The sequence below is a fragment of the Polypterus senegalus genome, chromosome 6 (assembly GCF_016835505.1).
Source record: "Polypterus senegalus isolate Bchr_013 chromosome 6, ASM1683550v1, whole genome shotgun sequence".
In the NCBI taxonomy this organism is placed as follows: Eukaryota; Metazoa; Chordata; class Cladistia; order Polypteriformes; family Polypteridae; genus Polypterus; species Polypterus senegalus.
The window spans coordinates 115,689,107-115,705,778 of NC_053159.1; the positions used below are offsets into that span (position 1 = coordinate 115,689,107).

The 16,672-nt window shown below is 39.7% G+C and overlaps 1 protein-coding gene across 2 annotated transcripts in view; it reads right to left on the reverse strand.

The window, feature by feature from the left end:
- The window catches only part of LOC120531435 (aryl hydrocarbon receptor-like), a 124,994-nt gene that overhangs the window by 26,433 nt on the left and 81,889 nt on the right, over positions 1-16,672 (reverse strand). The window lies entirely within an intron of this gene.

Here is a 16,672-nt window from a genome sequence, read left to right on the forward strand (position 1 = left end):
CAACCAACACTAATGTGTAGCATCCACCTGGACAATATAATGGCAGCTATTTCTGTGCCAGTATGCTCACCACACATTAGCTGTTAGGTGGTAAAGTGGTGAGATAGATAGGCAGTTAGAGATGGTTGATAATTAAAGGGTCAGAATGACTAGGCTGTGGTGGGCAATTTAGTCTGGACATTGGGATACACCCTATTGTTTACGAAGGATGCCCAGGGATCATTTATGTCCATAGAGTTTAGGAGCACAGTTTTACATTTTTTCTGAAGGATGGTGCAATTTTCACAGCACAGTGTCCCCATCACTGCACTCAGGCATTGGGATCCACATTCAGACCACTGGTTAAGCACCCCCTGCTGGTTTCACCAACACCTCTTTCAGCAGCAACTCATGTTTTTCCTAGATGGTCTCCCATCCAAGTAGAAGCCGGGCCCAAACATGTTTAGCTTCAGGTGGATGAGCTGCTTTGAAGTGCATGTAGTTTGGCCTGGCCAAACAAAAGATTGTTGGCAAAATGTACACAGTAGGCTATGTTCCCATTCACTTTCATGGGCACACTGTTAAAGAAACCATCCAACACACAGAGAGAAAAAGAAAGTAGTGTTAATTATAGAATTGTTTCCTGTCAATCAAGTTAATGGCATATGTCACAATCATTAAAGGCCATATTTCATTCATAACTGTGATACAGTCACACTCAGTTTTATTAGACAATGTCGACAGGAACACCTGTACCTCAAATGATGAAATACAGTATTATCTTATAATTCAGTATAAATAAAAAAGTATAATAATGTAAAACTATTCTGTTCTGCGTTTCAGTTTCATGCTGTGAAAACTACAACAGAAAAAAGTCTAATTAGCAATTGGAGTGCACTCCTATCTACTTGTACTCAGAAATATCCAAAGAGGATGCAAAACTGTTCTGACCTTCTCTGACCTCTAATGGTGCTATATCATTCGGCTTTATGTGCTTGTACCTGGAAAACTGATAAATATGCTATTTCAGTAGCTCCAGTTAACACATACTCTGGAATGAATATCCATACATCCATCCATTATCCAACCTGCTATATCCTAACTACAGGGTCACGGGGGTCTGCTGGAGCCAATTCCAGCGAACACAGGGCACAAGGCAGGAAACAAACCCCGGGCAGGGCGCCAGCCCACCACAGTGGAATAAACATGGAAACTTTTATTAGATTTTTCTCAAATCTAGTATCTCTTTACTGCAATAAAGACAAGTAGTAAAGACATAAGTTCAGAAGTGCATTAACATATTAAAACAAGAATAGTTTTTATTCAACAAACACATGATAACTGCATTAAACCCTATTAAATGCAATAAAGTTTCTAGTATACCATTATTTTTCACTGGTCATAAAGTTTGCTTATACTCTGTAAGAGTATCCATGAGATGCACTGTAATTGTCCCCACTGCTTATTTAATATATTTTAGTTTCAATATACACTTGTACCTTGCTTTTAAAAATAATTTTGTGGAAGTTGAAATTTTACTATGGAAGTCAAATAAAAAAGTACAGTGTATCATGCACCCTTTATATTATGATAGTTTCATAATAGCTAAGAAAAGTATACTGTATTTCAAGTCAGTACTTAATATAGTGGCCTATTTTGTAATAATCATCTGCTGGTAAAGTAATTTCAAGTAGATATCACACAATATGCAATTATTATTCTAATATGAGTGCAAAGCAAAAAAAGATATAATGTTATTAGACAATTCATACTAGCCGTGTCTCAACTGTTGACTATTGCTAATTAAAACCCAAGGATTTTTCTAAAATGCATACCGATACTCCTTGTTTTATGCACAGTATATGTGGCAAACACTTAAAGCACAACACATTTTTTTTTTTTGTTTTATGTATTAGACACAATATAATCAAATATTTCTTGTTTAACATTATTGCAGCAACATCACCTTGCAGTCATCTTGTGTTCTTTTTTGGATATTTGTTGCTATTTTGCGACCATTTAGTTATGGTAACGACTTTTGCAAGGTTTATTTGGCTTTGGTTTTTATTCTGTGTTTTGACTTTTGAGAACAGCTCATACATTTTATTTTGTGTTATTCAATTTAAGCTTCTCCACTGGCTATTATTCTGTCTGTTCCATTTTCATCTGTCATTCTCCTGTAATTTTTTTCTGGTTTCCAAGATTACACAGAACACCTGCCATTTATAATATAGTCTATACAACACTTCAGCCACCATAAAAAACCTCATACTGTTCCACTCCATCTGAACTGGTGTGGTGCTGAGGTGACACCCGTTGCATGGCTGCACTCGGGTCCTAATCTGAGATCCTGAGGAGGTTTGTGAGGAGGTCATGTGGTGGGTGCGGCAATGTGCTATATCAGTGCGTGCTCCTAACCTCTCTCTCTCTCTCTCTCTCTCTCTCTCTCTCTCTCTCTCTCTCTCTCTATATATATATATATATATATATATATATATATATATAACTGGATACTTGAATATAACTAAGCTGTTTGACAAACACTGTGAAAAACATGCTATTTTCTAAGAAATTATGATAGAGAGCAGAAGTGGAAAGAAGAAACCAATATGCACACAACACTATGACCACCAATAAGGCAGTGTTCAGAAAAGTGACAAAAAGTTTAAAAAGAAGAGTTGGTCTCGTCCGTTACGGGAGATGGACATCTGAAGCGGAGCTTCGTTAGCAGCGGCTTATTTTTTCTCTTATTTCTTATTATCCCGAGGTATCCTGTATTTAGCCGACCCAAGGAGTTTCTACTACAGTATATAAATCAGTAACCAAAAAGGCGGTCCGAAAGAAATGGAAAAGAAACTTAAAGCTACAACCAAGTCTGGACAGGCATCAGGCACCAGTATAAGGTACGGCCTTTCAGAAACTGACCTGGAACAGGCAGGCAAAAGCACAGACTTCCCAGGAACCCGCTCCACTGCAACATCTCCAGTCAATAGCGAAAATGGGAGCGAAGGTGCAAGTGATGCAGGTCACGATAGCCCGCCAATTCCAGAAGATCACTTGAAACTAGATGGTCTTGCAGTCCGTACATTCATCTAATCCTCGTGAGCTGGAAGCATCGGCTGTAGCACTTCACCCACGGAGCACGAAAGCCGAAACGATTTGTCCGAACTGAAGGAAATGATCGCAACATTGGCTACGGCCACGAGTGAGCTCAAGAAAGACATTCAGAAAAATATGAAGAAAGAAATAAATGGCTTGCTCAAGACAAATGAGAAGACAAATAAGCTGTGGCTGGAGCTGCAAGTGATGCAGCAGGAATATAAAGACTTTGAAAAAGTATATATAATCGTTTTGATGCAGTCTTTAAAGATATGCTGAGAAAAATTGAGGAACACATTCAGGAAAATGCATCTAAACTGAGAGGACTTGCCAATCAGCTGGAAGACATTAAGCAGACATTCACGGATCAAATTGAAACAGCGCAACATTTGGCATCGAACGCCGATGGAAAAGCTACAGCTGCGAATTCCGAATGCAAAAAACTCTGAGACAGACTTGCAGCACTGGAAGATGGAAGCAGAAGGAATAATATTAGAATCGAAGGTCTATCTGAGAACTGTGAAAGTCCAAACCCAGTGAAATTCGTAGCTGAACTATTCTCAAAATAATTGGAGGGCTTTAAATCAGATACCAAGATAGTGGCAGCTTATCGCATACGTGGATCAAATACCTTTAAATGTAGGCTTTTAATTGTCCACTTCGAGAGATTACAATTTAAGCTTGATGTAAAGGCAATTCTCAGACACAAACAAGAGATTATATCTGAAAAAAAACACATTTATATTTTCCCTGATTTCTCACCTTCAACAGCTGCTAAACGTGCAGCTTTTTACTACATTAAACAGGGGTTACGGAAAGCCAATATCAGATACAGCCTCTTGTATCCTGCCAAACTGAAAGTGGAAATTCAAGACAAATCTCACATCTTCTCTTCCAAGGATGAAGCAGAAAAGGAATTAAGAAAGCTGATCCCAACGCTTTTTTGAAATATGAAAGTGAGTCGCATCCTGTCATGGTATGGCAAAAAGATATTACCTACTGTCTGATCTGCTTGCAATGATACAGGTACCATAATTATACATCCTTTTCTCTTCTTTGACACTTTTTGTTTATGTTTATGGTTATGGTTTAATTATAATTGTAGGCATATGTGTGGAAGAAATTAAAGCAGGTTTTCTTTTTTAACTATTCTAAAAGAGACTGTTTAACATCATACCCTTGGTTTATTGTTATTGTTATTATTGCATTAGGGTTTACTATGCTTATCCAGGGCCACTTTTCAACACTACTCCCTGGGTTTACTGTCTTAATATTTCAAGACTGTTGATGATTATATTTTATGCTTATAGTCTGTTAATGATTATATTTTATGCTTATAGTATTTAGACTTTATTGGCAATAGATATCTCTACTTTTTAATCCCCAAATGCCACTGCTGGGGGGCTTGTTTTGTTTTGGATGTGCTCTGTCTCTAGGTATATCAGTGGACCAGGACTTTGTGAAGTGGTGTCCAGCCTTACGTGGGGGGCAAAATGGGGGATGGGGGGATAAGCGGGGAGAGAAAGAGAGCAAGCTATATCTAATCTATTATTTTAATCCTTATAATGATAACAACCAACATAACAATAAGCTGCATGGCAATAACTCGTGGGAAAATTGGAAATTAAGGTTAAAGCTGTGTCACTTCCAGTTAAGACTACAAAATGACATCAAAAATTCAGAATCAATGTCTCCATGATGGGACAGTTAACTTTGTGAGCTGGAATGTTAAAGGCCTGAATCACGAATTAAAGAGAAAGAAAGTATTCTCTCACCTAACATGTTTAAACGCTAAGATATTTTTACAGGAGACCCACTTACTAAGTAACAATCAGTTCCAGCTGCAAAAAGACTGGACTTGCCAAATGTTCCATTTCAGCTTTACAAAGAAAACTAGAGGTGTGGGAATTCTCATACATACAACAGTCTCATTTGTGGTATCTGATGTAGCATCTGATCATGAAGGGAGATATGTGATTGTCATTGGCAATTTAGTTAACTGTAAAGTGATTTTGATAAATGCTTATGCACTCAATGTCGATGATAGGGAATTCATGCAAAATGTATTTACATCCATTCCCAATGTAAACACTCATAAAATTATAATGGCTGGGGACTTTAATGGTGTTTTAAATCCACTCTTGGATAGGACTCCTGTCACAGGGGGGTTACATCTAACGCTGCAAAGACAATTACAGAGTTTTTAACTGACCACAACCTATCAGACCCCTGCAGATTTCTAAACCCAAACTCAAGAACATATCCCTTCTACTCACCAGTGCATCATTGCTACTCAAGAATTGATTATTTCTTTATAGATAATAATTTCTTGCCTACGATTAAATCTTGCAAGTACGACGCTATTGTTATTTCCGACCATGCCCCTTTGATCTTGGAGCTAAAATCATTAGGCCTCACAAACTCATCTCGCAGATGGAGTCTTACCCATTTCTATTAGCAGACGAGAACTGTATAGAATTTATATCCAAACAAATCAGTTTCTTCCTAGAGACAAATACATCCTCAGAGGTTTCTGCAGGAATACTCTGGGAAACTCTAAAGGCCTTCTTAAGAGGACAGATTATTTTATATGTTTCCCACAGAAATAAATTAGAAACCAATAAGGTACCAGAGCTAACCAGCAAAATTACTAGGCAGACATTCAGAGTTCAACCTCTTAACAACCAAAGAAACTGAACAACTCATTTTTAAATCAAGACATCATTACTATGAACACAGAGAGAAAGCTAATAAGCTCTTAGCTCAACAAATTCACAAGCAAGAAGTTAGCAGTGCAATCCCAGCAATCACCAACACGAACGAAGATAAAATCATTGACCATAAAAAAATAATGCACACATTCAGAGACTATTATAAATCCTTATATTCTACTGACTTTAAAGAAGACAACATATAATCTAATGCATTTCTAAATATGTTACAGATACCACAAATAGATACTTTTGGTGCAGAGGAACTGGATAAACTTTTGGCGCTGTCAGAATTACTAGATGCTATAAAGTCACTTCAAAGCGGGAAAGCAGCAGGCTCTGTTGGCTACCCTGTAGAAATTCTCCACTCAGCAATCTCCCCTCTTATTAGCAACATTTACAGAAGCTAGAGACAATCAAATTCTATCTCAAACTTTTCGCCAAGCATTAATTACCGTGTTTCCTAAACAAAGTAAGGACTTATTACAATGTGCATCATACAGACCAATTTCACTTCTGAATAATGATGTTAAGATACTCTCCAAAGTCTTAGCTTGAAGGATGGAGAAAGTGCTGTCTTCTGTAATATCACAAGATCAAACTGGATTTATTAAAGGCCGACACTTAGCTTCCAATCTTCAATGGCTGTTTAATGTAATTTATTTACCAGCAAAGTCAAACACCCCAGAGATATTATTATCGTTGGATGCAGAAAAAACATTCAACATGATTGAATGTTACTACCTTTTTACTACATTAGAGAAATTTGGGTTTGGCCTGAATACTTTTGCATGGATCAAACTACTGTATACCAATCCAGAAGCTTCAGTTTGTATTAACAACATTTGTTCAGACTACTTTAAACTAGAATGTGGCACCAGACGCCCCTTGTCACCACTGCTATTTGCAATCGCCATTGAAGCACTGGCAGTTCACTGTTGAAATGCTTATCAGATAAAGGAGATTATCAGAGAAGGACTTGAACAGAAAATTTCCCTATATGCAGATGATATGGTATTATATATATCAGACCCACAAAATACTGTGCCTGCAGTCTTAACAGCACTTACAGAATTTCAAAAGATCTCTAGTCTCAGAATTAATTTGAATAAAAGTGTGCTCTTTCCAGTGAATTCTCAAGCATACAATATCAGATTGGACACCTTCCCTTTTATCATTGCAGATCAGTTTAAATACCTAGGGGTAAATATCACAAGTAAATATAAAGCTCTTTATCAACAAAATTTCACCGTCTGTATGGAAAAAATTAAGCAAGACTTGCATAGATTCTAGCTGGAAGAATTAACGTTGTTAAGATAAATATATCCTTCCTAAGCTTCTCTTTTTATTTCAAAATATTCCAATGTACATCAGTAAATCATTTTTAAGCAATTAGATTCAACCATAACCTCATTTATTTGGAACTCAAAACGTCCACGTATCCAAAGAGCAACCCTACAAAGACCTAAGGCAGAAGGTGGCATGGCTCTACCCAACTTTCAGTTTTATTACTGGGTAGCAAACATACAAGCTATAAAAACCTGGACACACATAGATGGACATACACAGGCTTGGTCAGCAATAGAAATAAAATCCTGCAGTACTATATTACCTGCTTTGTGCCCCAATAAATGCAAGTTATCGCCAATATACTAATAACCCAATTGTGCTTCACTCACTCAGAATATGGAACCAATGTAGAATGAATTTTAAGATGGAAAATCTTTTATTTGTGGCACCTCTGCATGAGAACCACCTTTTTCAACCCTCACAAACATATGTAGTTTTTAATATCTGGAAAACATTTGGGATTAAATTGCTTAGAGATCTTTATATAGACATCTTTGCATCCTATGAACAATTACATTCTAAATTTAACTTTCAGCAACACATTTCTTTCACTATCTTTAAATTAGAAACTTTGTCAAACAGAACCTGCCTGATTTCCCACATCTTGCACCTTGCTCTATGCTGGAAAAAATATTGCTCAGTTTGGAGGACTCAGACAGCATTTCTGCAATATATAAAAATTTTTTTACAGTCCCTCCCTTTCAAAGATCCAAGAGGACAATGGGAAAAAGATCTATCACTCAACATATCAGAAAAGGAGTGGAAGGTAGCAATGCAGAGAATTCACTCAAGCTCCATATACGCAAAGCATACAATTATTCAACTTAAAATTATATATCGAGCACATCTGTCTCGCTTAAAACTGTCCAAAATGTTTCCAGGGCAAGATCCAACCTGCGAACACTGCAATCAAGTCCCAGCCTCACTGGGTCACATGTTTTGGGCCTGAACCAAATTAACACCATTTTGGACAAATATTTTTTTTGGTGTGACAATCACTCCTAACCCATTAACAGCTGTGTTTGGTGTTCTTCCAGATGGGCTTAAAGTGGAGAAGGACAAACAAACTGTGATTGCCTTCACTACACTATTGGCATGCAGACTTATTTTGCTAAACTGGAAGAATCCTAACTCTCTTCTTTTAAGTCAGTGGATAACTGATGTTTTATACTATTTGAAATTGGAAAAAATCTAATTCTCAGTTAGAGGATCTGTGCAGAACTTTTTCAAAACCTGGCAGGATCTAATCAATAATATTTTAGAATAAGCTCTTAAAGCACTGAGGAAATAGATTCTCTTACCATTTCTTTTTCTTCATTTATCTTTACCCACCTATTAAACTCATCAATTTATGTATTTTTACAAGCTTTAAGTTTTACTCCGTTGGCCATGCTCTGTTTCTCAAGGATGAAGGGTTGATTTGTTTTCAATCCTATTTTTTGTAAAAATTGATCTATCGGTATGGAATAATTACAATAAAATCAATAAATCTAAAGTAAAAAAAAAGTTTAAAAAGAATATAGTAATGTACAGCATGTACTACCATATACCTTTTAGTTTGGGGGTCTAGCTTGATTCCAAATACTTGCAAAGGAAGGTGGAGGTCTAACTGTTTGTTTCAATTCCACTGAACACGTTATGAATTAGTTGTGATATGAATTTAAATCTTAAAATCATGGGTATCCATACAGTGCTGCTTCTTAGTATTCCTGAGGCAACCATATTTTTAATAGCCAGGCCAACATTTAAAGTTCAAGCCACAAATCTCCCAAAATGCTACTACATCCATAATGTCCCTCTACATTTTGATAAATAGCTATAAGACCAGGCATTGATAAATGACTCTATGTGACATCATATTGTGAGCTTTAAGCACAGTATTGCCAGAGTTCTAAAAAAAAAAAATCAAACACAAGTTTGTTTTGGAACCACATGCAGAGGTTCTCAACTTTTGATTTATCTACAGGCATTTTAGGCCTTTATCTGTTTTCAAACTTCCTAGGTTTGCACTGAATTTGGAGAATTTTGGGACTAAGTAGTTATTAAACGTTAGTACTTAGATGTCTTTTTGAAAGCCAGATTGACTTAAAAGAAAGTATTGTGAGATGGTGTGAGGGAGTGTTTAAATAAAACAAACGATTGCAGATTCTAAAATATGCAATATTGATTTACGAAAAAATACAGGGAAAGAGGGACATAATAATCATGCCAATCTTTAAGAAAGAGATTATGGAAGAGTTTATTTCCAGTACTTAAACCCAGTAGTGAAAATAAATGGGGAACTTAGTACAAAGATTAAAAGAGAAAGTGAGCTGGCTGTGGGTAAACATCCCATGCAATTAGTGGCTTCTTTGTTCAGGTGTTGAACATGTCAGCAAGTAAGTAAGGATACAGCCTCTAGTCACGCAAAGGATCTCATTCCCTATAAACAATGTGCTCCTAGCACTCTATGCCATTAGCAAGAGGGAGGGGCCCCTAAAAGGTGCCAAAAATAATCCAACCTTGCTGAATGACCTAAAGATCCCAGTTTTAACAGTTAGAAAGCAGACCCCTGCTCCACCCCCCCACCCCCAAAAAAACAAGTAGCCGTAGCTCTTTGTTAACAACAGCTGTATAATCCAACTTGCACGCTAGGAAATCAATGACAAATCAGAGACGCAGTGTTTCATGTGGGGCTACCCACAAGATTAATAATATCATTTTCCTCTTGTGATGCCAAGAGCAGTGGTATCAATCAAAATTACAAGTCTGCTTTAAGGAGTATAGAAACAAGAATGGACGAGCTGAGCCAGATGAGATGTATTTCAGGAACCAATCAGTTCTAACCCTTGTAGGCAGACATACCGTACATCCAGGTAACAGGCAATTACTACAGTCATTTGCAATTTGGTGGTTACATGCAGCAAGGTAAACAGACAATAAAAACAATGAAAGCCTATTTAAAAATCAATATGCTAGACCAGTGGGTCTTGTTTGTGAGCATGTGCCAGGTGGTGTGTGGGCTGACCTAGTCATCTTTTTTACATGAATTTGATTACTGACAGAACCATATGGAACTGCTCTAAGACAACCACCATGAAGCACTCTTTCTGACTTTATTATTGGTGATATTTTTGCTTCAACTCCAGTCCTACCTACTCCATTCTTGTATACTGTATCTCTTTATCTCTTTTGACACTCCATCAAATTTGCAGGCTCACACCCTTCCAACCAAACTCCATTACTAAGTGAGACTCTATTGTAAATCCCCTTTGATGTTCAATTGGGGAGCTAGCCCCAGGTAACAGGAGTCCCTTAATTGTGGTCGCCAACACATGTCACTTCTGCTGAATTAATTTCCTCAGTCTCCCTGTTGCAATATCATCTTAAAGGCAGATGGCTAATTATGGACCACTGACAGAAATTATGTGGATTATGTTGGATGCCTGAAACACTAAATAAACCATAAAAAATAGAGGTTCTAGTGTAGGTTAAAATCCCAATAAATAAATAATCCTATAAAATGAGGTTAAAACACATCAGAAAACTGTCCTTAAAAACCATGAGTCCGGGTGCACTCTTTAAAAAGCTGCCATCTCCTTGGTTTAACCCTAATGGGTTGTTGCAGCTAAGGAGGTGCCTAATCTGCAGTTCAGCCACACTTACATGCTGATCCAAGGCTCAGGCTCGTTGTAGCCCTTTCTGGCTCCCAGTAGGGCACCACACCACAGCCTCCGATTTCCGCCGCCAGACTTACAGACCTGCAGTCAATGGCACCACCCACAGGATGCCTCTCATTTTCCCCATTGCCATGCTGCCTCAGTTAGCCCAAGTTAATCATATATTGTATATGAATAAAGTAAATCTAAATCACAGTGCTACAGTGCATCCAGAAAGTATTCACAGCACATCACTTTTCCACATTTTGTTATGTTACAGCCTTATTCCAAAATGGATTAAATTCATTTTTTTCCTCAGAATTCTACTCACAACACCCCATAATGACAACGTGAAAAAAGTTTACTTGATGTTTTTGCAAATTTATTAAAAATAAAAAAATTGAGAAAGCACATGTACATAAGTATTCACAGCCTTTGCCATGAAGCTCAAAATTGAACTCAAGTGCATCCTGTTTCCCCAGATTATCCTTGAGATGTTTCTGCAGCTTAATTGGAGTCCACCTGTGGTAAATTCAGTTGATTGGACATGATTTGGAAAGGCACACACCTATCTATATAAGGTCCCACAGTTGACAGTTTATGTCAGAGCACAAACCAAGCATGAAGTCAAAGGAATTGTCTGTAGACCTCCGAGACAGGATTGTCTTGGCACAAATCTGGGGAAGGTTACAGAAAAATTTCTGCTGCATTGAAGGTTCCATTGAGCACAGTGGCCTCCATCATCCGTAAGTGGAAGAAGTTCGAAACCACCAGGACTCTTCCTAGAGCTGGCCGCCCATCTAAACTGAGTGATTGGGGGAGAAGGGCCTTAGTCATTGAGGTGACCAAGAACCCGATGGTCACTCTGTCAGAGCCCCAGAGGTCCTCTGTGGAGAGAGGACAAACCTTCCAGAAGGACAACCATCTCTGCAGCAATCCACCAATCAGGCCTGTATGGTAGAGTGGCCAGACACAAAGCCACTCCCTAGTAAAAGGCACATGACAGCCCGCCTGGAGTTTGCCAAAAGGCACCTGAAGGACTCTCAAACCATGAGAAACAAAATTCTCTGGTCTGATGAGACAAAGATTGAACTCTTTGGTGTGAATGCCAGGTGTCACGTTTGGAGGAAACCAGGCACTGCTCATCACCAGGCCAATACCATCCCTACAGTGAAGCATGGTGGTGGCAGCATCATGCTGTGGGGCTGTTTTTCAGTGGCAGGAACTGGGAGACTAGTCAAGATAAAGGGAGAGATGACTGCAGCAATGTACAGAGACATCCTGGATGAAAACCTGCTCCAGAGCGCTCTTGACCTCAGACTAAGCCATGCATATGTTTTGCCGCACTCATCTGATTAATAATTTGGTATGTATGTAAATACTGAATGAAAATGTGTACAGAAATAAAACACCTAAAACATTTAGGCAATTATGAATAAATCTCACAAAATGGACAAGGAGTTATTGCTCTAATTGGAAATACAACGGAGTAAAATGTTGCTTCGTTCACAAAGGAAAAATGCAAGACTTAAGTTTGGCAGGCATTTGAATTAGGTAACCTTATATAAAAAAATGCAAAATATAAACACATTTTAGATATGCACTGTTAGGACTGTTCGAGTAATTCAAAACAGAGTTTTTTGCTGCCCTTTATACAGTGTTTCATTCTTAGTATTCTGTCAGCTGTGTAGTTGTTAAAATGAAATGCACTTCATGTAATATATGAAGCACTGTTGACATGTATCCACTAGTCATTCCATTCATCTAAAGACATATATATATATATATATATATATATATATATATATATATATATATATATATATATGTATATATATATCATATCCTCTTTAATAAAACCCCTGTGTGCGTCCAGGTGTCAGTGTGTGTGTGTGTCTTCTGGTGAAGTGCACATGCGTGGGGCTACACGGCACGTGTTCGGTCTTTTCCTGTGCATTCCCTGTGCAGGGAGAGAGACAGACACTCACTAGCGTGCGACAGACAGACAGACAGACACACACACACACACGCGAGACAGACACACACACACACACACACAGACAGACAGACACACACCCAGGCATGCGCGAGACAGACAGACAGACAGACACAAACACACACACAGGCGCGCAGAAGACACACAGACAGTCACACACACATAGAGGCGGGAGAGACACACGCACACAGACACAAAGGTGCGCGCTTAAGAGAGACACACACATACGCCGGCTCGCGAGACAGACACACACAGGCACACGCGTGCATTGTCGCAATGTTACTTTTCTTGGTTGTTTATTAAATTACGGATTTTTCAAATGTTAATTTTTTTCCCTGTGCTTAAAACTCATTAAAAAAAAAGTGTTTTTAGCGAGCAGGTCGTAAGGCTATAGCGCGAACTCTTGCAATATTAGTTTTTTCTGTTGTTCAAGGTTTTCTTAGTGTTATTCAATGTTTTTACATTTAGTTTACTACTAGCAAAATACCCGCGCTTCGCTGTGGCGAAGTACTGCTTTAAAATTTTTATTAAGAAGAAAATTAACTCGTTTTAAACAGGGAAAAATATACCAATAATTATTTGTTAAGGATCTCTTTGTATACCACATTGTCATTTCGGCCCTCCAGTTGTAATATGACCAAAATGTGCGCTGAGCTTACTCTTGAGCATGCAGCGTACAATTGGCCATGTGAAAAGTAATCTTGTTTCAGATCTCACAACTTGGATTGCTGCTATCATAATTGGTTTGAGTTCCATGGTTTGTTTCAATTATGACAGTATTTGCAGGACTTGTGTTGAAGTGACATTCGGCATCTGTCAATCGTTGTAAGCATACAACCGGATAACTTCACATCCAGCTTTTGAGAGTTTAAACATTCATAAACATCAAAGTGTCCACTACTGAAATCATCACCTGTGAATCTAAGATGTTTAAGAGGCACTGGCAGTTGTCGAAAGGTGTAAAATATTTGGCCATTTCGGTACACTTGAAAGCGACAACCGTACAATTCAGCGGCAGCCATCAACTCTCATGCAGATCCGTAGGCGAAGGGCTTAAGCATTTCACTCTTATAGTGCTCCTGTGTAGTATAATTATCTCCTGTACCGCCATCAGTCCACACCTTGAACCTGTCCTAGTCATTCAATACATAAGACACAATGTTCCTCCGGTTATCAAGAGTGAGCCTGATATGGCCGTGCAATACGTAACAAAGAGAATGGAAAAGGCAGGTGCCATCTCCGGGCATGGAAACCACTCGGTAAGTGACAGTTCTTTGATCGATGGTGATCACCTCGATAGACATGTTAATAGGGGTATGGTTGGAACGATAAAGGAAATGAGTACCTGAACAATGAAAAGTAAGTCTAAAATACCTACACAATAACTATAATCATAATAAATGAACAATAAAACAGCGGAGAAGCCGTGGATTAAATAAAAAGGCTGTAGTTATCAGCAGGGAGACGTGAATCCCATGGCGAAGCAAGGAAGGGAATGTAGAGACTGGAGCGACGGACGGCCTTATATAGGCAGGCAGCCAACAACGTGGGAGGCGTTGGGATGGGGGACCCAACGCCGCCTCACACGGTGACCGAGCTGCAGGCTATGGACGTATATATGTACGTAATGTAAGTAGGATTCAGTTAGTGTTGGAAACCCGCATACCAAATTTCTTGAAGATGGGTCCAGAAGTAACAAAGACCATTGGAAAGTTCAATATGGCGGCCGACAGTGGCGTCATACCACCGAAATAAGCACGTACATTGGTTTCAGTTAGCGCAGGGAAGCCGCCTACCAAATTTCGTGAAGATGGGGCCATAAATAAGAAAGTTCAACATGGCGGACTTTGTCGACCGTTATGACCGTTACGTGTAGAATTTCGAAATGAAACCTGCTTAACTTTTGTAAGTAAGTTGTAAGGAATAAGCCTGCCAAATTTCAGCCTTCTACCTACACAGGAAGTTGGAGAATTAGTGATGAGACAGTGAGTGAGTCAGTCAGTCAGTGAGGGCTTTGCCTTTTATTAGTATAGACTAGCAAAATACCCGCGCTTTAAAAACTGCATTTTGTGTTTACTTGTTATATTTGACTAATGGTTAAATGTGTTTGATGATCAGAAACATTTTGTGTGACAAACATGCAAAAGAATAAGAAATCAGGAAGGGGGCAAATAGTTTTTCACACCACTGTATATACATATATATTGTAAGATATGGCCGGCCATGTACCCCGGCCAATACCTCCAGGCCGCCAGATGGAGCCCTCTTTGCAGCATAGAGGTGCCCCAAATGCCAGCAGGGAATTATGGACAGTGGTCTTTAAATACACAACCCTGCTGGATACCATCGGGGCCGCCAGGAGTCGCTGCAGGGAGGCCCAGGGACTATTTTCCTTACACTCCGGAAGTACGTCCCACTCACGTGGACAGAAGAAATGACGTGCTTCCGGGATGAAGAAAAGAGAAGTTTTACCTGACCCGGAAGTGATAGAAAGTCACATGGACTGAGGGACAAACACTTCCGGGTCAAGGAGTATAAAGGACTCTGGGAGATCCCAGACAGACGAGCTGAGTTGGGAGGCAGGGTGGCTAAGCGTCTGGGAGGTTGGAGGATTTGTTATTTGTGATTGTTTATTGTTATTGGAGTATTTGGGAGTGGAGGGTGTTTTGTGCAAATTATTATTATAATAAATAATAATTGGACTTTTTACCTGGTGTCTGACGTGTAGTCTGAGGGTACAAGGGTGCGAGCAAACCCTAATCTGTCACAATATATACATATCTACATATATACACATACATATACATGCACACACATATATACACACAAATACATATATATATACATACACACACACACATATATATAAACATATATATATACATACATATCTACATATATACATATACACACACACATATTTTTTATATATATAGTGTCACGCACGCGCCAGTGGGAGACCGCGGAAGGATCTTGACACACCAGGGAAGACATTCACTGGCAGGGAATGGCGGGGTACTAACTTTCTCCCTATGCTTTCTTACAGGAAAAAAGACACTCCGCCACCATAAACCGGGTTTGCCCGCACTGCGTTACTTCCGCCCTTCCTCCTACATCTTTTCCTGACGTCATCGAACCCATCCTCCCTCACGGTTCCTTCCCAGCATTCCTCCACTTCCAGCTCCTCCTCCATAAAATGGCCGCCGAAGCCATGATTCGGCGTCACGCTTATGAACAGTTTTTGTTTATAGTTTTGACCAGTTTTTTTCATTTATTGTGGATTATCGACAATATACGGGGCCGGAAAACCCCAAACCTTTTTGCTGTCTCCTCCTCACTCTTTTACAGTGGCGTAGTCGGCAGGATAGAAGATCCCCAGAGATGACCGAGGGACAGGACCTAAATACCGTGCTGCAGGGGATGAATGCCCAACTCCAGGCCCTGCAGCAAACGCAAGCCGCTACCACCCAGGAGTTGGAGGCTACAAAGGCCAGGCTGGCAGAGGCACAAAGAGCTAGACCAGACCCGCCCAGACCGACGCCTCCCCCTTTGGTACCTATGACCGACGCAGATGATGTTGAATCTTACTTGGGCATATTTGAACGGACGGCCACCCGGAACGAGTGGCAGCGGTCAGTGGCGTCCATTCTGGCGCCTTACCTGAAGGGACCCGCGCAGCGGGCCTATTATGACCTCCCTGAGGAGGAGGCCGCGAACTACGACATCCTCAAACCGGAGATCCTGGCCCGCTACAGCATCACGCCGGGCCAGCAGGCAGCAGAGTGGCGGAACTGGCAGTTCAACCCCGAAAAGCCTGCCCGTGCCCAGGCCTTCAAGTTCTGGGGCAAGATGGGGCGCTGGCTACGGCCAGAGGGACCCCAGGCCCAGAGAATGGTAAA